The 27,169-nt window shown below is 40.6% G+C and overlaps 1 protein-coding gene across 6 annotated transcripts in view; it reads left to right on the forward strand.

The window, feature by feature from the left end:
- The window catches only part of TRAF3 (TNF receptor associated factor 3), a 99,768-nt gene that overhangs the window by 331 nt on the left and 72,268 nt on the right, over nt 1-27,169 (forward strand). For 3 of the 6 annotated variants that reach the window (XM_032771582.2, XM_032771587.2, XM_032771588.2), the window contains exons 2-3: nt 213-277; nt 22,072-22,215. The gene's annotated coding sequence lies outside the window, so the exon portion shown is untranslated. Of the gene's footprint in view, nt 1-212; nt 278-22,071; nt 22,216-27,169 lie in introns of those variants that run through there. The other 3 variants (XM_032771583.2, XM_032771585.2, XM_075065694.1) reach the window with 2 other exon arrangements.

Here is a 27,169-nt window from a genome sequence, read left to right on the forward strand (position 1 = left end):
CGGGGACACGGCTTCAGCCACCAGCCAGGGACAGCCACATCAAACTCAGCCTGTTGCCCAGGATCTGGCGGCGGCTGCTGCTGCTCAGGGATTGATTCAGCCTCAGGCTGCGCCTGTTGCTGCAGGCGCTCATATTGGTACTCAGGGCTGCTGCTCAGACCCTGCCCAGACACATACATACTCCGGGCTGTTGCTTTTTTCATTTTTTTGAGGTGAGGGAGACGTACTTGCAAGGCTAAAACCCGCCTGACATCTCCCGGCCTGGAGGAGCCGATCAGTAAGTGTTCCATGCAAAAACCCCCTTCCACTTGTCGCTCTGCTATGCGATGTGCTTAAGGGTTCTTGCATGCATTTGATGTGTTGTTTGAATGCAGAAAAGCTTTCTCATAGGCAATGTGGGCGGACCATACGCTTTTAAAGGGGCAGTGTCTGTGTGTTTTGAACTGTTCTTTTCACTTGTGGCAAACGCTTATTTTGCTAACTTTGCACCCCCAAAGACCGCTTTGCTTTGTTAACCGTGTAAATATCTGTGTTCAGCTGGCTTTTAGCAAACCATTACCATGTTGGATATATATGTGTGTGTGTGTGTTGCGGGCAAGGAGGGGTTCTCCAGTGAAGGATGTAAAATAAATTCAATTTAATGTGGGTTTCACCTGTCCCTATTGGGAAATATCCTCTCTCAGTATTTAAGTAGAAATAGCTATCCATACTTACCGCAAAAGAGCCGTATTTTTTGTACTGCATATCTACCAAGGCCATGTTTTATAAAATGATCTCCCTAGCACGAACAAAAACTGCATTAATTTTACATGATTTTAATATTTAATAAATGTGTGCACTATTTACTGCATAGTGTTTTAATTTTTTCATTTGATAGTTTAGTAGAAAAATAACTATTGTTTAAAAGTTTATACTGAGTCATTCTTCTGCAGATGAACCTATGACTGACTCATAATCAAAGAACTGCAGTGGCTTGTAAGATAGAAAGGCAAGACGTTTACATCTCCGTGATTTATTTTTATCTTCAGATAATATCAAGGGTCTAAATAAACTTCAGAAAAGCAAAAAAAAATCATAATTATGTCTACCATTCTAGTGTGCAGTCATGTTGTGCCTCGCTATTGCTCATGTATAGTTTGGAAGACTATAGGTTCCTATATCTGGCTGCTCAGCATCTATTTGAACAATGTTGTGTCATCTCCTGTGTTTCTATAGTAGTAAGATGTGGGTAGTGCCAAGGATATGCTTTGAAATGTGAGATCTCTTTGGGTCAGTAGTTTTTCTAGATTGTCAAGATTTATCTGAATCTTGTCTATATTGTATGTTTTAATCAAAAGAAGCTTACTGAATATAGTGCTATGCATTTTGTATAATAGGTGTGTTATTTAGAGAATGTATTTAGCCTTTGTTATGTACTAATCTTCATTCACATTCATACACCAGAAAAAGGTGTTTATTTTTCAGTGTATGCTGTGAATGCATTTGAGCAATGCTAAGTCTGGGCACATGTATCATAATGCTGCATATTTAGTAAAAATCCATATTTAAAATACTACTGTCTATACACAGAAGCTGTATTTTAATTACTATATCAGATCTTTTTTCAGACTACAGTATATTTGGAATGACATACATTTTATTTTATAAAATGAGCCATTTTTAACTTACAGGAGTCTAAAAGTGTCCAAGTGTTGCAATTCGTGTACAGTTCTATTTACAGTTTGGAATGTAAAAATGACACTGTGTGCATAACACATTTAATGTGTTTACAGAAAGAGGTTCCCAGTTTGAGACAAAATATACCACGTTTCAGCCTGAATCTGAGTTTTTATGGTCAGATTGGGAAACCTCTTATAATACAGGTTGATAATGGAGACACTGACATATCATGAGGTTGAGCAGCACAAGTGGACACCAATACACTGTTATAAATGGTGTCTTGTTCTGACTTTAAAATGTAAGGTGTGTCACTGAAATGCAACCTGGTTGGAAGCTTCAGTTGGCACTGGATTTAGAACATAGAAAAGCAACCATACATCTAACAGCAAAGGAGTTAATCTGAATTAAAAGTGAGTGTTAAAGGTCTCAGTCGCTGTGCTTTTCTGAAGACCTGAATTTGTTTGATGTTAATATTGGTTTGAAAGACAGAGTTCCAGTGCAAATAGATAGTGAAATAGACCAACAGTTTGGGTTATCTTCATAACAATCGTCTAAGCATCTCTACTATTGTTAATATCTTGAAGTAATATATAAAATTTTACTAGTTCAATTCCTATTGCTGATATTATATCCTTTAGTGTGACTGTTGAGATTCCATAGATAGAAATAGTTGCTTTGGCTTTCAATATGGCTTTGAAATCCTGCTGCATTATATTTTCTTTCTTTTCGTCTGTAGTGATGCGTTTAAATGAGGAAAGCGGCGCACCCTTTTAGATAGGTGATTTTTGATCTTCTGCTAATGGATGTGAAAATTGTGATAAAATACTAAAAGCCAAAAATCTTTATTTCACTTACATTATTGTTGAATTACCAAAGAAAATACATCCCCCCCCCCAAGTTTTGGAAATGTGAATTAAGCGAATAAAACAGAGGAATGAGAGAAGCTGATCCACTGTCCTTATTTGCCCTTTTGTGAACAGACGTTGCAGAGATATCAGGACATTGTGATCTCAAACATTCTATGTGATGCAATAGCTGAATTTCTCAGAATTTTGTTGAGCTTCTTAATTCAAGGTCTTGAATCTTAATGTCTGAAGACGGCTGACTGTACATCAGTTTTGGAGGTCAATATCCCTCTGGATGCTCCTTTTTAAGAATTCCAAAGGTTTGAAATTCTTTTTCATCCCCAGGGATGGGTACTTTTGAGCTGGGTACCTATGTTTGAAACCTCCTGGCATTTTTTTGACCTCTGAACTATAGCAACATCTCTGGTATAGTTAAGGTGGAGAACGCCTTTCTATTTTAAATGTTGATTCTTCTAAGTATTCTAAAATCCATGTTTGCTCATGTTGCTTTTGAAATTTGGTGTGCTTCATGATAATGTGTGTCCAAGGGAGTTGCTAGCCTGCCATGACCAACAGGACCTGAGCAGTCCCCGGGCATTGTAGATTTCAACCCAACCCTTGGCAGGAAGCTGAAAGTGTAACGTAGACAGATTGCAGCAACATGCATTTCTCAAAGCCTTTTTTATTTTGGGGAAATATAATCTGAGTGCGGCAGAAAATTCAGAAGATGATCAAATTATTTTCAGGAAGAAAATCAATTATATGCTGGGAGGGGTTGAGGGAGAGGAGTTTGGGGTTGCAGTGATGGGAGGGGCATAAATGGAGATGGGTGATAGCATAGGGGAAAGGGTCTGGAGGCGAGGGTGGGGATTAGACAGTGGGAGGGAAGGGGTGGGGCACTGAGGCATGACATGAAGGTGAGTGCCAGGCAAGTGGGGAGGATTAGGGGCAGGGGTGCCTATCCTTTCTTCCATCCCATGTGCATGCTGCCATCTGGGAGGTGGGGCACTGACCCTCTGGAGGGGTATCTCAACCTCTCTCCCTGTTGCCCATGTGAGAGCTCAGATCTTGGTGGGTCCTGCGCCAGGGATTTCTGAGCCCTTCTCTCTTTTTCTCTCCCATGTGAGAGCTGGATTCGGAAGGCTGAGCCCCTCTCCCAGCTCACTCATATGGGCTGGGATCTGGGGGAAGCCCTGCCCTTTTGGGTGGGGAGTTGAGAACAAACATTCTGGTAACATGAACCAAAAACATACTACTGTGACTGGAGTGAGTTCAGAACCGACTGTCAGTCACTGACCGTGGGATGAGAACACTGCCTGAAATGAATGGAGCAGTTCTCAAGTCTTAGAGCTGTTGTTTCAGGCTGTGTTCATCTCAACTGAATGAGAACACCCCAGTGAGAATGAGATGAATGGGCAACTTAACATGTCTCTGTGCCTCAGTTTCCTCATCTGTACAGGGGAAATAATGATGCTTGCTTCCTTGGTGTACAGTGCTTTGAGATCTGCTGATGAAGTGCTATGTTAGAGGTAGGTAGGTATGATCATTACTCGGTTATAGTAGCATCTCAGCTGCAACCCTACATAGCTACAATTGCCTAAATGACCACTGTCTCCTACCAAAAACATTTTGGTTTAAAAAAAAAAAAATCTAAGAAATTAACTGGCAAAAAACTTGTTAATGCAGAGTTAGGGTTGCCTGGTGGTATCTCATGCTCTTCTGGAATGCTGAGTTCTGCAAAACTCATCCTTAACTCTGAAGCTGTTTGTCAGTGAATATGGATAAAGATGACATCCCCATTCTCCCCCTCTCCCTTCTTGGTCAAGAGGAGAGAGAGAGAGAGCAAGAGAACGCAGAAGTTGGAGGTTGAGAGAGAAGCCAAGAGAGAAAACTAATAAGGGAAAGTGAAAGGGGTAGAAAGAAAGGTGCAGACAGGAAGTGAGGAGAAGGAGCAGCAGAAAGGGATTGACTACAGGTAATGAAGGAGGGGACCCACAAAACAGGAAGGTGGTGTGTGAGGGGGAAACATGGGGTAAAAAAGGAAGAGTAGAAAAGAAAACAGAAGGGAGGAAAAAACCCTGAAATGGAAGATAGAAGACAGAAAACAGAGGGAGACAAGAAAATAGAAATGGAAAAAGAAAGGCAAGAAAAGACATCTCATTACTGAGTCTGTTAATTTTTTTTCTAAGTTCCTCAATGCCTTTGTATTTTTCTGGGAATGCATTCCACTGTACTGTCAACTTGGACAGATGTGGAGAGGAGCACTGATGGTGGAATATTTTTGCACTTGTGACTTGGGTTGAATTGCTGCTTATTGTTGGACTTGTAACTAGGTTAGCAGGGCAAGTATCTCTTCATTGATATACTACAATAGTAGGTCCTTAATCCTCTCCACACACCCCAAAATGGTAAGCCTTAGATTTCCATGCTGTTGCTCTTGCCTGCTGTTATACACTGTGGTGTGTGCAGTAAAAAACGTACATTTACTAGAATCCTGTGCTCTGAACCATAAGGATGGGAAGATGATAATATGGGAAGAAATATAGTGAGTGACAGCAAATGAAAAGTAAATCCTTTAACATGTTTCTGGAGACCAGCATTTTTATATGGGAAGTATCTACTTACTTTTCTCCCTTATACTGTATCCCTGGGACATCTTTCATGCTTTATTCTGTAACTTTCATTTTTGCAGACCACCATACTACGAGGCTTAAAATCATAGAAATGTAGGGCTGGAAGGGATGTCGAGAGTTTATTGAGTTCAACCATCTACACTAAGCCAGAACCAAGTAAACCTAATCCATCCCTGACAGGTGTTTGTCCAACCAGTTCTTAAAAACCTCCAATGACAGGGATTGCACAACCTCCCTTGGAAGCCTGTTCCAGAGCTTAACTACCTTTACACCACTACCTCGATATAACGCCACCCAATATAACACAAATTTGGATATAACACGGTAAAGCAGTGCTCGGAGGGTGGGGAGGGTGGCTGCGCACTCTGGTGGATCAAAGCAAGTTCACTATAACACGGTTTCACCTATAACGCAGTAAGATTTTTTGGCTCCCAAGGACAGCGTTATATCCAGGTAGAGGTGTAGTTAAAAGTTTTTTCCTAATATCTATCCTAAATCTCTCTTGCTGCAGATTACTTCTTGTCCAGCGTTCAGTGGACCTGGAGGAAATTGATCACCATTCTCTTTATAACAGCTCTTAACATATTTGAAGACTGTTATCCATCCCCTGCCCCTTCTTCTTTTCTCAAGACTAAACATGCCCAGTTTTTTAACCTATCTTCATAGGTCAGGTTTTCTAAACTTTTTATCACTTTTGTTGCTCTCCTCTGTACTCTCTGATTTGTTCACATCTTAAAGTGGGGTGCCCAGAGCTGGACGTAGTAGTCTAGCTGAGGTGTCAACAGTGCTGAATGGAGCAGTGCAATTACCTCCTGTGTCTTATATAAAACACTCTTGATAGTACACCTCAGAATATTAACCATATTCAATTTTGTGATCCACTATAACCCACAGATCGTTTTCAGCAGTACTGGTGCCTAGCCATTTTGTATTTGTGCATTTGATTTTTTTCTGTCCCAAGTATACTACTTGGCATTTGTCTTTATTGAATTTCATTTTTTTTATGTCAGACTAGTTCTCCAGTTTGTCAAAGTTGTTTTGAGTTCTAATCCTGTCCTCCACAATGCTTGCAACCTCTTTCAGTTTGGTGTCATCCTCAAATTTTATAGGTGTTTTTAAATTTTAATTTTAAAAGATACTCCTTTATCCAAGTCATTAATGAAGCTCTTATTTAAGTTAGAATTTTCATTTTAGTGTAATGTTTTTGTAGTTAATATAAGATTTCTCTATAAAGTATTGGGATAACAGATCCTTTAGACCATGTGCAATGCGAACAAAACTTTGATGAGCCTGTGGTATAGTGTATGAATTCTAAAGTGAAAGGATCCATTGACGTATAATCTGCACACCAGGTGCTCCAGACCAAATACTCGTGAATACAAGCTTTATGGTTCTTTTCATTGCCATGTGAAGGCTATACTGAGACTTCTTGTCATAACCATACAAGTTCAGCATTCGGAATCATATTGAATATGTGTCTCTTCATAGTATTTTCAATAATATGAAAAGCAAAGCATAGTGAATACTGTGAGAAAAGTAGGACATGACCAGTAGGTGTGTTTAAAACTTAACATTGTTATTCTCAACAGTGTTCTTAGGCATTTAGCAAAATAGTTGCTTTGCTTTGTTTTGTCTTAACTAACATATTGTGGGCACTACCATAATACAGATACATTCTTCCATGCTGCCACTTTATGCCTGCAATGATTTCCTAGTTAGTGTATGCACAACTTTTTGATAATCCGTCATGAGAGAAATGATCTAGTCATTAGGGTGCTAGGCTCAAAACCTGGGAGACCGGGATTCGATTTCTTGCTCTGTTAGATCTATGTGATCTTGGGCAAGTCATTTAGGCCTAAACTACACTTAACATTTAGGTCCACATAGCTATGGCACGATGGGGGTGTGAAAAATCCACATGCCTGAGAGCTGTAGCAATGCTGGCCTAACCCTAGGGTAGACTCAGCCAGGTTATTTAAAAAAAATAATAAAGAAAAATGCTTCCGTTGACCTAGCTTCTGTTGCTTGGGAGGAGCTGTTCTTACATTGATGGAAAAACCCTTCTGTCAGCGCAGGCCATGTCCACGTTACGGGGTTATGCCGACGTAGCTACAGTGCTTTAGTTATGTCTCTATAGTCCCCATAGTATAGATGTGGCCTGAGTGTCTGTGCTTCAGTTCCCCATCTGTAAAATGGGAATAATAGAACCTCTACTTCACGGAGGTGTTGTGAGGATAAATACATTGAAGATGTGCAAGGTGCTTTGATAATATTGCGGCCATCTAAAGGCCTTAAATAGATATGTACATAGAGCTGCTTTGTTATTCATTCAGTTTATAGTAACCTCCTGGCTCACTTTGTCTATGGTACTATGCCAGACAATGCCTTTAAATGGTAAGTTTTCTGGGGCAGGAAACCTGTTGTTTGTTGCAGTTCTTCTATTGTTCTTTACAGTGTATATGCAATGCAATATAAACAATATATAACTGCTTGTATAATATAATATGTCAAAATACTATCTGTTTTGGCTCTTAAACTGTGATTTTCAACTTTTCTGTTTTGGACTTGGAATGATAATACATTTCCATCATCCATAACAAAACAAAATTTCCTAAAATCAGTTTTAACATTTTGCTCCCCCCCCCCCCCCCCCCCCAAAAGTTGGCAGCATGAAGGGCTTTGGTTTTATACACACAGTCGTTTGCGTGAGGAAATGGGTAGTTAAGAATGCAATTATATATGATACAATGAATATTTTAATCATAGAAATTGGGTGCACCCTGTACCAAATAGCGACTCTCTAAAAATTTAGCCCTGCAGAATCTCTTCTGTCCCCTGCCATTGCAGGCATTTCCCATATGGCAGGTTCTCTTTAATGAAGGGGCTTCTTAGACTAAATTCTACAGCTTAATAGACCTCATCGTTGGTATTTTTTTCTTGCTTTTAATCCTATGTTTTTTTACATTTCATTCAGTTATTATTAATCTCCCTTGGACCATCCTAAATAACTTCTCTCTGATGTAATTGTTCTTGCTTTTCAGAAAAATGTCATTGCATATCCCTCATCTCCCTTAATTGTAATTTGGCCCAGCAGTATGAAGTACATCTAATTTCTCGTGTTGGTTCCTATACCCTTTAAAGCAATTTTTGCAGCCTTTTCTCTGAATTTCTGCCAATCAGTCAACATCTTTGGTTTTGAGATAAGATATGAATTGTGGTGTTTGTAAGAGTAGTCAGTCTCATCTTTGCTGTCTAGAAAGAGGACTGTGTACTACAGTACTGTGGATTGTTCTTTTCTCTCTAATTACATGGGTATTGAATTAGCTGTTCTTACCCAACATTACCCATTTGGTGTCTCTTGGCCTTACTGCTCTCCAAGTGTCTCCCTTCCATTTAATTTCTGTATATTGGCTTATTCCCCCCCCAGATATGCTTGCTTTTCCAGAATTATACTCATTTATGTACCACCTGCTGATATTTCTAACCTCTAAATCCATTTTCTCTAACCTCACTGGTATTCACAGTGGCTTCTTATTTACTGTCATTTTCAAAGTTAATTAACATGCTCTGCTCTAGTCTCTTCTAGATCATTAAACATTTAACTACAGTCTGAATCCAACATCAGTCCCTACTCACTCCTTGGACATCGCTCTCTAAATATTGTACACTTACTGTCTTTCCCTCACATACCCTTTCTTGTGTCTTTCTCCTCTTTGATCCTTAGCCCAGCATTTTTAATAGAGGAGTATTGTGCCCTTGCTATGCCTGCCTTGGTTGAAATTGGCTTTGATTGCCAACACTAGTCTCAGTAGGTGCCAAGAGCAAGAGTGGCTTTACCTAGGGTCCATGGGTAGAATTGGACTCGCAGAAATCAGGCCAACTCATGTCAAACTGAGTGGTACAGCAACCTGGAGAACAGGGTCACAATGCCACTTGCTCAAGTTTAGCCTGGCCATCCCTCCCTTATGAAATGTGCATATGTGTGAATGGGGTGGTGGTTAGGCCAAATTTGAGTGATTGGTATTGCGGTCTGGCGCTCTCGGTTGCAGTGACAATCAGGCTTTGTGCCTGCTGTTGATTGGTCTCTTGCCGTGACAGGTCTGCACTGAGGCAGGAGTGGGGTTGGAGGTGCCGCTCGCACCTGCAAAGGGGCTGGAGTGCAGGGAGAGGTAGGACTAGGTGTGTTCCCCTGGACGCACACAGGGCAGAACCCCCACGTCCTCACAGGAAGAACAGCAACCCCATGGGCATGGGCCGCCCCCAGCCCTGCAGGGAGAGCAATGACTCCACGGGCTTGGGCCCTCTCTGACACCTCCTTCCCCATTACTTTCCCTGCCCCCTGTGTCCACACCCATTGAATTGGAGGGCTACATTTGCAGCTGCCTAAGAATAAAGAGTTTGAGTATGTGATTGCAAAATACTCTTTTTCTCAAGCTGCCAGCACTTGGATGTTAATTTGGGGTTGTAAAGATGTAGTCATCTACTTAACTAGGTGAAGGCTATGGCATTTGGTAAGTCACATGTGTGTCTCTAGTAGTCTCTGAGTTACTGCTACAGTAATATTTCAACAATTTAGTGTTGCTTGCACATCTCTCTAAGTCAAAGAATATCCACAGTGATTCGTGTGAAGGTTAGTAGTTGTCTTTCCTTTTGGCTTCTGTGTGAGTTGGATCATGCTCCACCTATGTAGAGAACCTGGTTTTGCTAAACTTCAGCACAGTGCCATGTGTTTAATGAAAAACTGGATATTTTTAATCAAAGGAATGGATTTAAAATGGAAATATCAATAGACCATTTTCTGTAATTTTGCTAGTGGATGTTGCTACAGTCCTGCCGTTAGTGTTTAGCAGTTCCTTTTATCTGTGCTACATGGACATATTATGAGGTATTTTGAATTTTTCTTTTGGAACATATGTAGAAGACTGCCCTGGGCAATCTCTGTGATAAACTCTTTATTTTCTCAATCAGCTTCAGTAAATCATACATGGGGATTTACGTCAACTGTTCTTTGATCTGAGGGATCTGGGACTATAAACTACCTCTGTCTGGACTTTTCCTTTTTCCAAATGCATGAAACCTTCACTTTCATTTTGAAAAGCACAATGGAATTTATGTATTTCACTTCCAGTATTTCACATGAGGATGTTTAAGGTTGTTTCTGGGGCTTTAATTCATTTAGTAGGATTGAGTGTCCAAAGTTCGTTTGTTCTTCTAAATACACATAGCATGTTCTTGCTGGTTTCCCTGAGGGGATTCTCTAAAATGATTAGAAGAAGAGGAGTAGGTACTCTGAGGTGTGTGTGTGTGTGTGTGTACCTGCACATGCATGTGTGCACAGCTATACACGTACATAACCTGAGGTTATTCTGCAGTTATTTGCAGGACTATATATGCTCTAATTTTTATAAGCACTCTGAGATATATTGGGTAACTGTATGGAGAGCAAACCAGGTAAATATACTGTGTTACAGTAGTGCTAATCGGGCTTGGTTACCATTGTGCTAGGTACTGTATACAAAATAGCAGGACAATTCCTGCCCCAAAGATCTTACTGTATCAAGTGCCAGTCCTTACGCTTGTGTGACTTCACTCCTGTAAGTGTGTTCAGTGGGATAGGACTCGTGATTAAAATTAAGCATGTGCTTAAATGTCTGTAGGATCAGGCTTAAATTTGTCACAACAATGGATGTAAAATGATAGGAAGGAGCAGGGGAGGTAGCATGAGTGGGAAAAGCAATGTGGAAAATGTGTGTACGTAGGTTACACAGTTATATGGCTTCAAACCAGGCTTGTTTGTGGTATAAGATAAAAACATGTAAAGAAGATAGCTGACAGTGATTTCCAGTAGTTATCTTGCCACATGTTGCACCTGCTGTTCTTGAGAGCTTGTGTGCTGCTCTTTACCTTATCTGGTACCTACTGTAGCAGGAGCGCAAATTTAAGTTGTATGTTTTGTTAAACTTTCTGTTTTAAGTGAAAATAAGACGGTGGTTAGTGACCTGTATTGCTGTGGATAAGATCCAGGTTTCTGGATCTCCTGTTCCTGGCTGGGATTTGTTACAGTTTAGAGGTACTTGGACTTCAGTCAGAAATATGAATGCCCCTCTCTGGTTGCTTGTGGAGGAGGAAATAAGCACACTTCAAGCAACTTAAGTTTGCTGTTCTTTTGAGTTTGACTTTTCTACATTTAAAACTTAAGAAAGCAGTTCCAGCTAAAGCTTCATTATTCATCTTTCATGCAAATAAATCCACCCATGAATGTAGTGTTCATGAACTATCCATAGAGAAATGTAGAATGCAGTCTAACACGTAGAAATAGCCTGCCATTTATTAAAGAAAGATTAGCAGCATCAGTTATATAGAATGTTATCCTTTGCTGGTGCCTCTACAATAATACATTGTCACATACAGGGAAAAAAATTTGGTGAGCTCTCCATTAGATGGTGCTGCTGGGATTAAAATATTTGCACAAGTGAATGGAAATGGGCCACTTCCTGTGACTTTATCGGTATGTGGTTATAGACGATGGCATTTTTATTACATACTATACTTTTATTTATTAAATAGTTTTCATAGGTTGGCAGACATGGATTTTTGTGTTATATTTGGAGAAAATCTTTAAAAAAATGAATAGACCAGATATTAAACAGCCAGAGTTTTTAGGAAAAATAGTAAATCAACTGTTCCACACATGGGTGATCTTAGGTCTTAGCAGCTATAGCTAGGGCCCTACCAATTTTGCTGAATTTCACGGTCATAGGATTTTAAAAATAATGAATTTCATGATTTCAGCTATTTAAATATGAAATTTCATGGTGTTGTAATTGTAGGGGTCCTGACCCAAATAGGAGAAGGATGTGTGTGTGTGTGTGTGTGTATGTATGTATGTGTGTGGTGGGGGATGGGGTTGTGGTACTGCCACCCTTACTTCTGCACCACTGTTGGCAGGGTGCTGCCTTCAGAGCTGGGCAGCTGCCCAACAGCCACCGCTTTCTGGCTGCCCAGCTCTAAAGGCTGTGCAGATGTAAGGGTGGCAATACCATGACCTTCCCTAAAATAACCTTGCGACCTCTCTGCAACTTCCTTTTGAGTCATTGAGTCAAGACCCCCAATTTGTGAAACACTAGTCTCCCTCTTGAAATATGTATAGTACAGGGTAAAAGCACACAGAAGACCAGATTTCATGATCCGTGATGCGTTTTTCTTAGCCGTGAATTTGGGAGGGCCCTAGCTATAGCTCTTATCTAAATAATGATTCTCTATGTTTCTTGGATACTGTGCTACCATGAACTTGGAAGAAGTATTGCAACATTAGAGGAGTCTGCTGTGGAAAAATCCTTGATTGACCATTACCTAAGGGCATTTAATCTAGTTTATCTAAATATTTAATACCCCATAAATGAGCCCCTGTCTAGACTAGGGAAAAAAGGCATATTTTTTTAAAAGGTGTTGCCTCATTTGTTTTAACTTGTATTTTTTTTTAAATACCACTTAACGTCTAGTGTAGGCTACGTCTAATACATTTTAAAAACATATAACTGACCTAAACTGTCCCCTAAAGTGGACTGTAAAAACCTAATACTGTTTAAAACACTCTGTCTGTGCTAGCTGCTAAGTGATGCTCAAAAATATATTAATACATATTAGCAACACATTTCCTAAACATCCTTGATTTTCCAAGTCTTCGCATTAGCGCCTTTCTGTGTCCAAAGACAGCAAGATGGAAGTGTCTGACTAGAAGTATCCTGGAATATTCCTAAACCATAGAGGCTCTGTTTAGAAGAGGGGGGAAAAAGGTGTTTTTAAGTGTTTGTGTAGGAAGAAAGGATAAGGTTAGCTGAGGGATAACTAACCCTGATTGAACCATGATCTTTACCACTGTGCAGACATTAATTGCACTGTGGTAACTTGAAATAGTCATTGAAATAGTTATAGAATTTGTCTGATTTGTAAATGGCTTACCAACCCCTGTTTTTTTAGTAAACAAAAGGTTTCAGTGACTTCAGATACATTTGGATGAAGCTGTGAAAGAGAGGAGTTGTTTAAAATCATATTGTCTAACTGTTTTAAAAAAACACCTTTTCCCCTTGTTTGTAGCCATGTAGCATGTTTGGAGAGAGGTCTTGTGAAAGTGAGCTGAGAATATGACCCGTAGAACCCTGGATTCAGCACCAAATGAGGACATCTCCTCAGAAGCCAAATCCAGAGGCTGCATCAGTTGGCTGGTCTGCTAAAGTCTGTGTTCATTGTACAGAAGTGGGTGGATGAGATTCTGTGTCCTGCAATATACAGAAGGTCAGACTAGGTGATCACAGTGGTCCCTTCTGACTGTAAAGGATATGAGTCTGCGGTTTAACCAGTGGCTTTAGTGGACAAAACTTTCTGCTTAGCTGGAAATCTCTCAGCCCTTCTCAATTCTATTGAATTTACCAGCAATAAAGCGGGGCAGTTTCACTACGTTTAACCAGAACTCTCAGGTGACAAATTGGTTAGAAGAACTCACCAAAATTTGCTGCAGGACTAGTTTCATCTTTGATTTCACAAAGATATGTTGCTTGCAGAATAATCAGACTGAGAATTATTGAGAGACTAGCTTTGTGGATGACTTTTTTCCCTCCCTCCATATTGGTATGGGGACAACACAAGCAGTAAGTAAAATGATCAGAGCTCTTGGGAGTGGGAGCCATTTTGTTAGGCTGTTGAGTAGCGTGACAAAGTCAGGCCGGACGGCTGCAAGATGGTCCTGGAAGGCTGATATATTAGTCCTAGAACATTAAAGGCCCTTTTCCCTACAAGTTGAGAAGGGGTTACCTCAGGTCAATTAGGGACACCTGAATCCAATTAAGGGCTGCCTGAGGCCTTTAAAAAACCTCCTCTAGGGAGAGCGAGCGAGAAAGTCAAGCTGCTGCTAGGCTAGTGACAGCAGGGAAATAGGCTGTTCCAGGCAGGGATGCTGTGCCCTTTAGCATAGGGGAAACTGGCAAACCTGAATGCCTGCTAGGGGAAGGACTGACTCCCCAGGGCAATGAACTGGATGACACCTTGCCCCAGGGAGGGGGACAGCAAAAGGTACCCCCTGGTTTTTTTGTTTGAGACTGCTTCCTTTTTGTTTGGTGGAGGATCACCCTTAGGTTGACCCTCAGGCCTACCCTGAAAATACAACCAGGGGAGCACAGAAGGGGGAAGACAAACTTGGAAGCTTGGAAAAGAGGTGACTAAGGGGGGATATGGTAGAGGTATATGAAATCGTGAGTGATGTGGAGAAAGTGAAGAAGGAAAAGTTATTTACTTGTTCCCATAATATAAGAACTGGAGACCACCAAATGAAATTAATGGGCAGCAGGTTTACAACAAATAAAAGGAAGTTCTTCTTCACACCGCGCACAGTCAACCTGTGGAATTCCTTGCCTGAGGAGGTTGTGAAGGCTAGGACTATAACAGCGTTTAAAAGAGAACTAGATAAATTCATGGAGGTTAATTCCATTAATGGCTATTAGCCAGGATAGGTAAGGAAGGGTGTCCCTAGCCTCTGTTTGTCAGAGACTGAGGATGGCTGGCTGGAGAGAGATCACTTGATCATTAAATTCACTTCCTCTGGGGCACCTGGCATTGTCCACTGTCGGTAGACAGGATACTGGGCTGGATGGACCTTTGGTCTGACCCAGTATGGCCATTTGTATGTTCTTAAACCCTGCCTGAATGCGGTTGATTACCCCAGGCCCACCATCACTGGCAGGGGAAATGCTAAGTCTGGTGAGAGAAAAGAGGTGCCTGCCACAGTAGGAGGGAGAGGGAGATTACTCAGGTAAAACTAATGGGGTTACCGATTTGTCAGTATTCCCCAGAGAGAGTTACCTCCTACTTCTAGAAGCATAGTTATCCAACAGATATTTAGATATTGATGCAAACAATCTCTTACACTGTCCCCGATGTCTGATTTTTCCATTCTTGAGTAGACTAGTTGAGATGCTAGCAAAAAGCCATGTACATCTGACTTCCAGTGTCCTGTACCCTCCCCAACCTACTTTAGAGTGGGAATATGGAATTGAAACACTGGTGGCACTGGTGAAGGACCACCTCCCAAATATGGATAGTTGTTTGTTCGTCCTCATCCTTGATTATGAAATGCTCCAGGTTCTCCTCTGAGACTTAGCAGGACAAACATTGGCAAGATAATGGGATCGTTCTTTTCCTTCCTCAAAAACTTGTGTCCAGAGGACTGTGGAAGTGCTGTTTCCTGTTGTTCTCAGATATTGCCTATGATATCTCACGAGCTTTCATTCTCTCTCTCATTCTATTCACATCTACGTAAACCCCCGAAGGGATTAAATGCCAACAATATGCTGATGACACCCAGCTGTGTGTGAACTTGCCATTCCTCAGTTATCTGAGTTTGTATTCCTTAGAGAGGTCGACTCTTGGATAACCACAAGATGAAAGTGATGCTAGTAGGAGGAGGGAAATATTTAGGCCAGGTCTATACAAAAAAGTTAGATCAACCCAGCTTTGTCGCTCAGGAGGTTGAAAAATCCACACCCCTAAGCTATGTAGGTAAGCCAGCCTAACCCTCAGTGTAGGCATCTGTAGGCTGATGGAAGAATTCTTCCAACCTTCTGCCTCATGTAGATGAATTAATTACAGCGAGTGTCCATGCTGCAGTGCTTCTAGTGAAGACCTAGCCTTAGAAGTAGCCAACATCTCATCACCTTGCATTGCAAGCACTGATTGTAGTGGTAGTGGTGGTGGGAGGAAGTAGTGCTGCTTGACTCCCTGTTGTTGCTAGATACCCAAATAATAACAGTAGCAGAACCCACCCAGTTTCTCCCACCAGGGGCTATTTCCCATCCTGACAGACTGAGGCTTGGCCATATCATTTGTAGCCTCTAGGATTTATCGCTGCATTGCACTAGACTTGGCGTTTTGCCAAGTGGTACAACAGTTCAGTCTTCTAATCAAAATGGCAATGAAAGTACATTGCCCTGGTGCCCCAGCTCCCTGGCCACCTGTTGAATACTGACCTTGAACTTCAGAGCTCAATGTGTTGAGCTCTGGGCTACCTATAAGGCAGCCCCTTGCTCCAGAATGAAGACCAGGTATAACACCTGTGAGTCATAGTTGCAAGGCAAGCTGCACTTCTGTCTCCTTCCCAGTCTCTTCCAGTGCACTCCCTTCAAGTGTCAGATGTAGTGCTTTTGCCTATCCTGGAGTGGAATTCTGTAATTCTCTCTTCTTAGACTGGACCCTAGGCTACAGTACCCAGTGTATATCAATTGGGCTTACACAGCAAGTCCATCTGGATTCGGCACCTGTGATTGTTCTCTTTGAGAGTCTGTGACCAGCCATGCACATAGCCTTCTTGAAACCGAAGTATTATTTATTTGACCAAATCATTTAGAGAAAAAGATCTTAAAACAACAGAATTGACATGTTTGTCTGTCTCACCTTAGGTTTACCATGCCCCGATGGTAAGTTAAGCAGACCTAACTGCTTCATACATCCCCAGTGGGTGCCTGTGTTTTAATGTGGCCCCTCCTGAACAGCTCTCCCTCCTCTTGAGAGATTCTTTTTAAACTGCTGTCATCCTTTTGATCTTCTGGTTCCCAAGCCTTTTACTGCAATGGCATTGTCTCTTTACAACCCTCAAGTGTTTGTGCAGAACTGGTTCATCTCAAAACATTCTATTTCCTTCCTGTTTGATTTCCTTATATACTATTATATTATTGCTATTCTACTAAACCAGTATGTTCATACTGTAAACAGTGCAATAACCAGGTCAACATATCATACTCAAATTATTACAGAGCAGCTCCACTGCCATCACACTAAGATCCTCAGGAATGATGGAGTTTTCAGTAACTGGAGTAAGATTACTTTGAGCTGGAGACAGACATTTCAGTGGTTGGCCCCGGCTATCAAACTCCCTTGCACCAAAGGTAAGAATAAACATAACCATGGGTGCTTTCAGACAGTATGTAAGGTTCATCAGTCATAGACCTTGTCTGCACTAAAGGGAAAAGTCGATCTAAGCTATGGAATTTGAGTTACGTGAATAATGTAACTCAAATTGATGTAGCTTAGAGCTACTTACTGCGGGGTCCACACTTTGTGATGTCGATGGGAGGTGCTCTCCCGTCGACTCCCCTTATTCTTCTTGGTCAGGTAGAGTACAGGCGTTGATGGGTGACTGATCGGCAGTCGATTTAGTGGGTCTTCACTAGACCCACTAAATCGACCGCTGCAGCATCGTTCGCTGCAGCCTCAATCCTGCGGTAAGTGTAGGCAAGCCCATAGTTTCCCATAAAGGTGACAATTGTGAGTTAAAAAAACAAATCAAAATCACTTCTTTTGTTTTTGGAAATTGATAGGAGAGAGACTCTACATCAGACTGATCAGCCATTTGGATTTATGTACATTTGTAAGACTGTTCACATGCTACCAGTAATGATAATACACCTCTACCCCAACATGCGACCCAATATAACACAAATTTGGATATAATGTGGTAAAGCAGCTCTGGGGGGGGGGGGCTGCGCGCTCCAGTGGATCGAAGCAAGTTCAATTATAATGCGGTTTCACCTATAACGCGATAAGCATTTTGGCTCCTGAGGACAGCATTATATCAGGGTAGAGGTGTACATTAAGTTAATGCTTGGTGCATTGAGAGGAGAGCAGACCCTGCATTTGATATGTCTGATGGTGGAAATTCCTGTGTTAGAAATTGTAGAGCACCACTCTCGGCTATGCACATTGAAGTCAATGATTCTTTGAGGTGAAGAGGAAGAATTCACCCAAATACAATGAATTCTGGTGCTTATTTAAGCTGCAAAGGCTCCAAGAAGTCTCCAGCTCCGTTACCCAAAAGCCTAAATGTAGGACTAGATGTGAGCTATCTGAGAATTATGGTAGGCTAGTAGGCAGCTCCAGGCTCTGTGGCATGAAGGCTTTTTTCCATTATCTTACTCTGTCCACAAGCATGGTGTGCATCTGGATGCTGAAAGGGGGTGGGGGAGCCTTTCTGCTAGAACAAAAGGGAATTTTTCTTTCTCATAGACTCATAGACTTTAAGGTCAGAAGGGACCATTGTTATCATCTAGTCTGACCTCCTGCACAATGCAGGCCACTGAATCTCACCCACCCACTCCTGTAACAAACCCCTAACTTATGTTTGAGTTATTGAAGTCCTCAGATTGTTATTTGAAGACCTCAAACTGCAGAAAATCCTCCAGCAAGTAACTCGTGCCCCATGCTGCAGAGGACGGTGAATAACCTCCAGGGCCTCTGCCAGTCTGCCCTGGAGGAAAATTCCTTCCCGATCCCAAATATGGCGATCAGTTAAACCCTGAGCATGTGGGCAAGACTCACCAGCCAGCACCTAGGAAAGAATTCTGTGTAGTAACTCAGATCCCACCCCATCTATCATCCCATCACAGACCACTGGGCATACTTACCTGCTGATAATCAAAGATCAGTTGCCAATTAATTGCCAAAATTAGGCTATCCTATCATACCATCCCCTCCATAAACTTATCACGCTAAGTCTTGAAGCCAGATATGTCTTTTGCCCCCACTACTCCCCTTGGAAGGCTGTTCCAGAACTTCACTCCTCTAATGGTTAGAAACCTTCGTCTAATTTCAAGTCTAAACTTCCTAATGTCCAGTTTATATCCATTTGTTCTTGTGTCAACATTGGTACTAAGCTTAAATAATTCCTCTCCCTCCCTGATATTTATCCCTCTGATATATTTATAAAGAGCAATCATATCCCCCCTCAACCTTCTTTTCATTCCACCCGCACCCCAGAGAATTAGATTGAGTGGGTGTCTCTGCTACTATGCACCTTCCTTAGCTTCGCTTTGGATTGGTCTATACCAGTGAATAGCATCTCTGTTGGAGTCTAACTTTCCCAAGCAGTGGAAGAGTGAAGCTGATCTGATCCTTGTCAGTTTCCCTGTGGTCCAGGCTTCTGAATAGCATCAGATCAGATTGGTGTGCTAATTTTCAAATATTACTTTACCTGCTTTTATATTAATAACACTAATGCCTGAGCTGCTTAATTTTTCTTTTTGAAGACCAATTTAAAATAGAGCTTAGTATTTCAGCCATTTTTGACTCTGCATGAATTCCTTCCATTTGATCACAGACCTACTTTTTTCTAGTGTTCTTTTCTCCTTTTCATTTCCTGTTCTTTGGGGTGGGTCACTGCTTCACCAGGGCCCTGTCATTGATTTAGTGGAACTGCAGTATTAGGCTAGAGCTGCTATTGGTAGTCATGAAATCTGTGAAACACTTAAACCCTGCTTGTGTGAGTGAAAGTTGCTTATATGGACTGACGATGTTTTACTGCAGTATCTCAGATGGTTCAGATCTTTGCAAGACCATCTTGCCAAGTGGGTGAATAAATGGTGCAAGTATGATTTCTGACACTGACCAGGGAAGATCTGTGCTCATCCATGTGGGTTGAGGTGCAACTCTTGCCAGTGGCAAGTGGAAAATCCAAGGCAGCCCACAAATCCAATATCCTAGTGGCTGCAGTATTTGAAAAGGAGTGCAACGTCCTGGTTCAGAGAAAAGAATAGACCATTAGCTCCTTGAGTTGATGAAGAGTTACTACCTTCAATGAGCAAATGGAGGCACAGTGCGACATTTTAGAACTAAGAGGAAGTGTGCTTTATTGCAGGTGGTAATCTAGATGGGATGGAGAGAGATGGTAACTGATTATCCCCAGAGGACAGAGGAAAGCTCTGACACAATCTGCCTGTTACACAACTGTTAGTCATTTTGACATGTCAAAGGCCATAAGAAGGTTAAAAAAGAGGCTCTCTTGGCCCTGATACCAGAGGGATGTTACATTCTGAAGATGCTACTGTGATTGCTCATCCAGGAGTGGTCTGTGGTTTCTGTCCTAAACCCCACTGCTGTGATAGAATGCTGATGCTTCCATGAAATGGATGATTGTAAGCATTTTTGGACTACTTCCAGCTGCAGAAACAGGTTGTGTGCGGACGCGTGTGGTTTTTATTATTTTTTCAAAGGGCATAGACTGTTTTACAAATGGCCAGGTTGATGCTCTTCCAGAGTGGAGGAAGTGCTCACTTGAAGTATCTCTTAATAGATTTAGGATTTTTATCAGAAATCGGCAGTGACCATTGAAGAAATTGAGCCAAAGATGTCTTTTTATCTATGGTGCTGCAGTAATCTTTAATACAAATATAATTAATGTACATAGGAATATTGGCTAGTGATAGTTCAACCCACAGAGGTAAAGCAATACTATTGAAAAAAGTGATAGTTCAACCCACGGAGGTAAAAAAATTCTCTCGTAGAGCTGTGTTAACATGCAACACAGTTAGGTAAGAACATCAGGGTAAATAAGCTTTTATAAAGGGGATATGGTGACAGGAGTAAGGGGCAGCATGAACTTCACTAGGCCCTACAGTACCAAGTGTGCTGCAGAATGTAGCCCACATAGAGGGAGATTAGGGTGACAGGTTAGGTTTAACTCTGTTTTCTTGAAATTGTGAGTGGAACCTTCCGAATATATGTATGTTAATGCTTTAAGGTGTGCTAGGAACCTCAGCTAGCACTAAAATGGTAGCAGAATTGTATTTCATTCTTCAGTATTAAATAATGTTGGCCTATGTGCTTTTGAAACGATGCATAATAGAGTGTAGTTTCATGTTGGAACTTGACCTGATTAAACATTTTTTAGGTTTAATTTTAAAGTTGGTTTGATTTTAAGGTTCACTGCTTGAGAATTAGTGACCCACAACATTGAGACAAAATGTATCTTCATTTCCTAGAGCTGCTTTAAAAAAAAAATTCATCAAATGAAATCAGTGCACAGTAAAAATAAGTATTTGTTTTAGTGGACTCATTAAAAATACACTGTATTCTTAACCATTAATGTTCCTAAATTCCTATATTTGTAGCAGAAGAAGGTGATCTGAGACATATTTTCATCTGGGCAAGATTCCTGTAAAATAGGGTTGTGTGTGAGCACTGAAATAAGAACATATCTTCTATTAAGTTTTATTTTTTCAGTTGTCAACTTCTAATTATAATTCTCAGGTAATAGTCAACCGTCTAAAAGAAATGAGGACTGACTCTGTAATTGTGTCTGTCTAATTTAGTTTGAGCTAACAGTTTTTTCTCTGTGTATGACTTTTTTTTTTTTTTTTTTTTGTCTGAAGGAAAAAAAATACCCCATTCAATCTCTTACCAACTGTCTGTAGGGATTCATGGCTTTTTTCTTTGCTGTTTCTTTCACTGTGCTTTCTGGTAATATTGAAAAACTCGTTCTATATGTTTAACTTGGACTGATGTTTTGTAGGAACAGAAATGATAATTCAGCTACTTCAGATTTAAATGTTGTCCCCATCGTGCTGGCCATTATGTGCTAATACTATTTCCAAAATGCTATTAACATTGCTTTATTTTCAAAATTAATATTTCCTCCCTTTGGAATTATTAAATCTTTCCTACTCCGGGTAAGTTGAAGTACAGTAGCTAGTATAAAATTAGATCTGCCATGCAGTGAAACAGAGCTTCTATCACAAATAGTTTCTGTTCTTGGTCTTGGTTCAGGTTAACATTATATATCTCTACATCTACCATTTCTGGAAACTGAATAAGAAGATTCTGAATCTTTTGGCCAATACAAATTTTCCAATTATGTAAAACATCTTACAGATTGGCTTGACTCACTAAGTGGTGGCAGGCAGGAGTCTCTTCCTGCAGGAAGTAGATCTGTTTTTTTACAATTAAGTTTTTAGTGAATTAGTAAATCTTCATGTAGCCTGTTTATGTTGGTACATTGACATGATTTAGTGCTATCTCAGTTTCCTATTGATCCTTTCTGCCTCCAGGCTTGTGAGAATTGTTTCGGTATATTAATAGAAGACACTTAAAACCAGCTTCATTTGTTTGTTTCCCAGCAGGGGGACTGGAGTGCTTAGGCTTCAACAGACTCAAGACCAGCTTTCAACAGTGGGAGATAATATATTAATCCATTGGAAGCACAGAGTGGAGTCTTGCATATCACTTTGCGGTTTGTGTTGTGAATAGTGTTTTTTATGTAGGTAGGTACTAATAGAATTCTCAGTGTTAATGATGTGTTCACCTTGTGTGTATTTAGGAACCTCATGACAGGTATACCATGATTTTTTTTTTTTTTTTGGCATCAATCTTCTAATTTGATGCTGTTTTGCTTCTGCATTGTTGGAAATAATTTTCCTAATAAATTTATTAAGGTTTACCATGACTCAGTTTCCACACAAGTGTTCCATTATTAGTCCAAAGCCGCTTTGTGTTGGTTACATCCAAAATGCCAATATAAGCATATATATACCCTTCTATTCTATACCCAGACAATAATGTAGTTATAAGCATTGGCCAAATACTTGCAGCCAGATCAGGCCCAGGACACCTTCCCATCATGGCATGACCCAGCGGGGCAGGGAAAATCTCTGATGAAGAATCCCTAGAAAACCTTGCTCTTTATACGCTATAACAAACAAGGGATATCATTGCTGGTTATTGGACCTTAGCTAATATTAATTGAAATGGTTTAGGGCTGCACTCTTTTTTCAAGATTTTTCCCCTGGTCTTACTCTGCACTGTTTTTCCCTAGCTACTGGACTAAACATTTCTAACTAGTTAATTACTTCACCTGGTACCCAATTGACATGATTTCTTTATTTCTATTTCTTAGCCCAAGCCTTTAAATAAGATAACTGGGTATTTTCAGGGTTACTACAAGTTTAACGCAGATGGTCACATGCTTCAGGCCTATCACGCATGTCAAGATTCAGACTCAATTTTAAACCCGAGTTCACTGAGGCCTGATGTGGGTTTATATTCCTATGAGCATGAAGCTTCATAAAATGAGATTATATGCAACTTTATCAATTTTCTTTCCTTGTGTGTAGACTGAGTTTTTTTTGTGGATGGTTAACACAGGTTGCTGAAGTTGGTGGCTTCAGACCTCTAACTGGGTCAGTTTGTAGATCTGACACTGTTTACTCTCCACCTAATCTTACCAGGGATATTTAGCAGGTATATCCTCTTTTACTTGCTTGCACTTGGTTGTACTGGTTAGCTACCAAGGCTATTCCTTCCTAAGAGCAGATGGAGATATAATCATTTTGTTTCTAAATAAACTTTGGTGCCTTTTATCTGTTTTGTTTTGTTTGTTGTCTCTTAGGCAGCTGAAAAGGAAAGTTAGTTTGCAGATATGATTTTAAAGTTGGTTGTAAACATCCAAGCCATAACCAGTTTACAAAGCCATAATGATGGCCAGTTTAGAAAACTATACAATACCTCAATTAGACTGCAGGAGAAAGTACTCTGATTTTTCTGAAGGCTATGCATGGGCGGACCTGTTCACTGTGACTTCTCTCCCCTTCCTTTTCCCAGATCCTGCTTTCTTGAGTTTATTGAACAACCATTTTCTGTCTAGAGTCAGTGGTACTGTTTGGCTATTGTTGAAGTTCAAGCATAGGGTTTGACAATGGAAGTGGAACTTTGGATCAGCATTGCTTGAGATTCCTGTCCATTTTATGCATGGCTTAAAGAATCTAGAGGCCCTGTGCCTTCCTGGATGGTAGCAGCAGGAGAGCAAACTAATTAACTTGAGGTTCCAAGGCATGAACCTCAGAAGCAGATAAAACTCTTACAAACACAGCAGAAGAGCAGCCAAACCCTTGTAAAAATTAATTAAAAATAAGTTATATTTATTTATAGCAAAAAATTTGAATCTTCTGAAAGCAGTGAACTTCTTAAAAATGCAAGATTTAGCTAACTCACAGGATTCATACTTCTGACATGGAAGAAGCCTTTCTGCAGATTCAAACACCTAATATTACGTTAAGTCCTTTGGAGATAACAATCTAGGCCTGGCATCAGAAGGTGTCTGCGGGGGTGGGCGGGCGGGAGGAGGGGGGAGGGGAGCTAAGCACTGTCTTCTGCTGGAATGCTCAGTTACTATCCTGCACTATTTGTTTCCTAGAGAGTGTTCAGAGGATCTTGAACTCTTTCATTTTGCTAAGCATTTTCTGAGATTCAGTTGTGGCCCCACCTTCCTTCCTACTCCCCACTGCTTCTTTCTCAAAATGTGTGTGTGCCATTGGTGGTCCATGGACCACAGCTTGGGAACCACTAGTGTCACATATCTGCACTAGTGTAACATATTTTCGGAATCATCCATCTTTAAAGTGTCTTTTAAAAAGTCCAAACCATAATTTTTAAATAGTTTCCATGAATTATGAGGGGCATTAGAAACAATTTTTAAAATAGTTCTACTGTGGTGTAAACATTACAGTACTGTGTTTGTGCATGAGAACCTAGGGACCCTGTTAAAAAGGAAAACAATCCCCCCCACCCCTTTGCAGACTTTTAATATGCTGTTTTGGGATTCGCTAATCACCACTGTGACACCTCCTTGCAGATTAACTCTGGAACAGTTGGCTGCCTCTCCTTGTGTTTCTCACCCCATGGTTTCACACTCTCTGTAGTCAGGGGGCTCCCTCTTTGTGGGTTGGCCCTCCAGCTGGGTCTCTGCTGTCCTTGTCTGCTCCAGATGGTCTTCCAGTCCAAGGCAGGTCCTGTGCCATTTTCCCAGCAGCTGACAGGGGAATCCAGACCCACCCACTACTCCAGGTTCCTGTCCAGGGACCCCATGTCCATCAATCAACCTGTGTCTCCTTGTTCCCAGACCTTTGTTCCTGGACGACTCCTTACTTCTCTACTCTGTCTTCTGGCTCCCCCACTCTCTGGGTTTACCAGCTCAAATTTCCTCCTCACAGGGAGTAAATGCTGACTACTTAACTCTGTAGCCCTAAACACGCCTTCTCCCAGGGAGTGACTGCAGACTACTTGCCCTGCAGCCCCTTTCTGCTGTCAGCTTCCTGGCTTTATACAAGCCCAGTCTGTTCGTTCTTAGCTGGATTCCATCATCAGTCAGCCTTTCAATCCCTGGCTCTTTCCAGGTTCAGCTTACCAGGTTAATAGAGTTCACTCAACCTGCTCAGCCTTGTGTGGGGTGGACAGCCCATCATATATGGTAGTATATCATGCTTGTGAGTAATCTATTACCACTTGTTTTTCTTGCTTGTGTGGGTAGCAAAAAACAAGGTATAACCATGTTAGAGAATCATCGTTTAACTCTGAGGCTATGTCAATGCTGGCCTTTCTCTTCCTTCTTTCACTTCCCCTCCCCCCTCAAATGAAACAAAAGTCCTCCTTGACATTTGTGTAACACACTGGCAAAGTATGGCTCATGTCTCTCTCTAATCTCTGTTTAATGGGAGGATGATAGCCTACTGGTTCTGCCAACTAAAAGGGTTACTCTTTTTGCTTTGTTGGGTAGAGGTCTATGCTGAAGTGCTGGAAGTGCTGGTTTTGATCCCCACTGATGAATTATGTGGTAGACAGGATGGAGTTACAGTAGTATTGACTAGCTGCCAATTGACTTTTTTTACGTTAGTACTCCTATTGTTGCTTCCACTTGTGGAATCTGAAGAAACCAGGGTAGCGTAGATGAGGCCTGGTAGATGCTTAAGCTAAAACATAGTCTTTAACATGTGCTGTTGGTGGCGGAGGGAGGGGAGAAGATGTACCATCAAGTTATATATTTTTTTGTAATATTAGAATATGAATTTTCCACAGCCGTGCTTCATGCCCATGTCTAAGCATGATTATTTCTTTAGTGTAGGTGAGGATCTTGTTATGCAACCAGTCTGTCTACATTTTTGCATCTCCTGATTCAGACAAAACAAATAAGCATGACTAAAGAAAAGTGGATTTGACCTTAAAATCTGTTTTATTAATCTAAATATTAGTAGCAACAAGGACACGTATTTTTAAAGACTTTTGACAATGTCTAATTTTTAAAGCTTTTGTTCTGATTATTGCTTGTTTTCATTCTCAATACACGTAACTAATTAAATTAGCTCCTATGCTATTTGTGGTGCTAATGTTACTCTTCAACATGCCACATACTGCTGCTTATTGTAATTAAAAACTATTTTGCAACTAGATTTTGCCATTTGTGTGGTAAGAGTTGCTTATGTGAAGTTTCACCATGATTTCAGTGCAAAAAATAAAATAAAATGACGTTTGTAAATAAATAAATAAATACATTACTATAAACAAACCAATGTGATTTCAGATTTATTTTAAAATAACCATTTTATGTTAAAAACTAAAACAAAACCAACAGCTTTAAATTCAATCAACATTTCCCCTCCTCCTCCAAAAAAACACTCTTAAACATGGGGGTGGAGATGCTGAGGCCTGGAAGGAAGAGGAGGAGGCAGACTCATGAAGATTTTACTGAACTATATGCAGCATTCCATTAAGTCATTTCTCTTTAGACATGTCTTGAACAGAAAGTTTACTGTAACCTTGTAATTCTTTCTTGAGTTCTTTCACTTACACTCTCCGTTGTATAGCCTTCAGAAAGACTGCATGAAATAATTGGTAAGGGCTGTTATTAGCAGAGAAAACCAAGCTGTGATAATTCTTCCCCCCACCATTTACGCAATTGTTGACTGAGGTCTGCATTTTAGAGAAGGAGATAATGAAGTGGTGCCTCCAGGTTCAAAGTTTCGAGGTTTGGCTGCTTACCAAAAAGAACCTAAATAGTTTCTGCAAACTGTTGCTAGTGTGTGCACATCATGCAGCATATCTGATGGTGTTGGGATATCCTCTTTATATGAAAACTCTTGCAATTTGTGCCTAATAATATTTTATTTTTAATTGTTTGTGCTCAGATGGTGGAGAATAAGGTAAGGTACTATTTTTGTTGTGTACAATTTTATAATGGTAATGGAGGTAACTTTCAATATCTTATAACATGCTACAAAAACTTACCTTCAGTTGTTTTGTAATTACTAGCCACAGTTTTATGTTACATATTTTGTTGCTAGTAACCAATTAAAATATTGATTTAGGGAATTTAGTAGATTGAATTTCCACTTGACAAATCTAGCTGTTTATCTCAAATAAGCACCAAATACACCACTACCTTCATGT

This window comes from Chelonoidis abingdonii, chromosome 4, assembly GCF_003597395.2.
Source record: "Chelonoidis abingdonii isolate Lonesome George chromosome 4, CheloAbing_2.0, whole genome shotgun sequence".
Lineage (NCBI taxonomy): Eukaryota > Metazoa > Chordata > Testudines > Testudinidae > Chelonoidis > Chelonoidis abingdonii.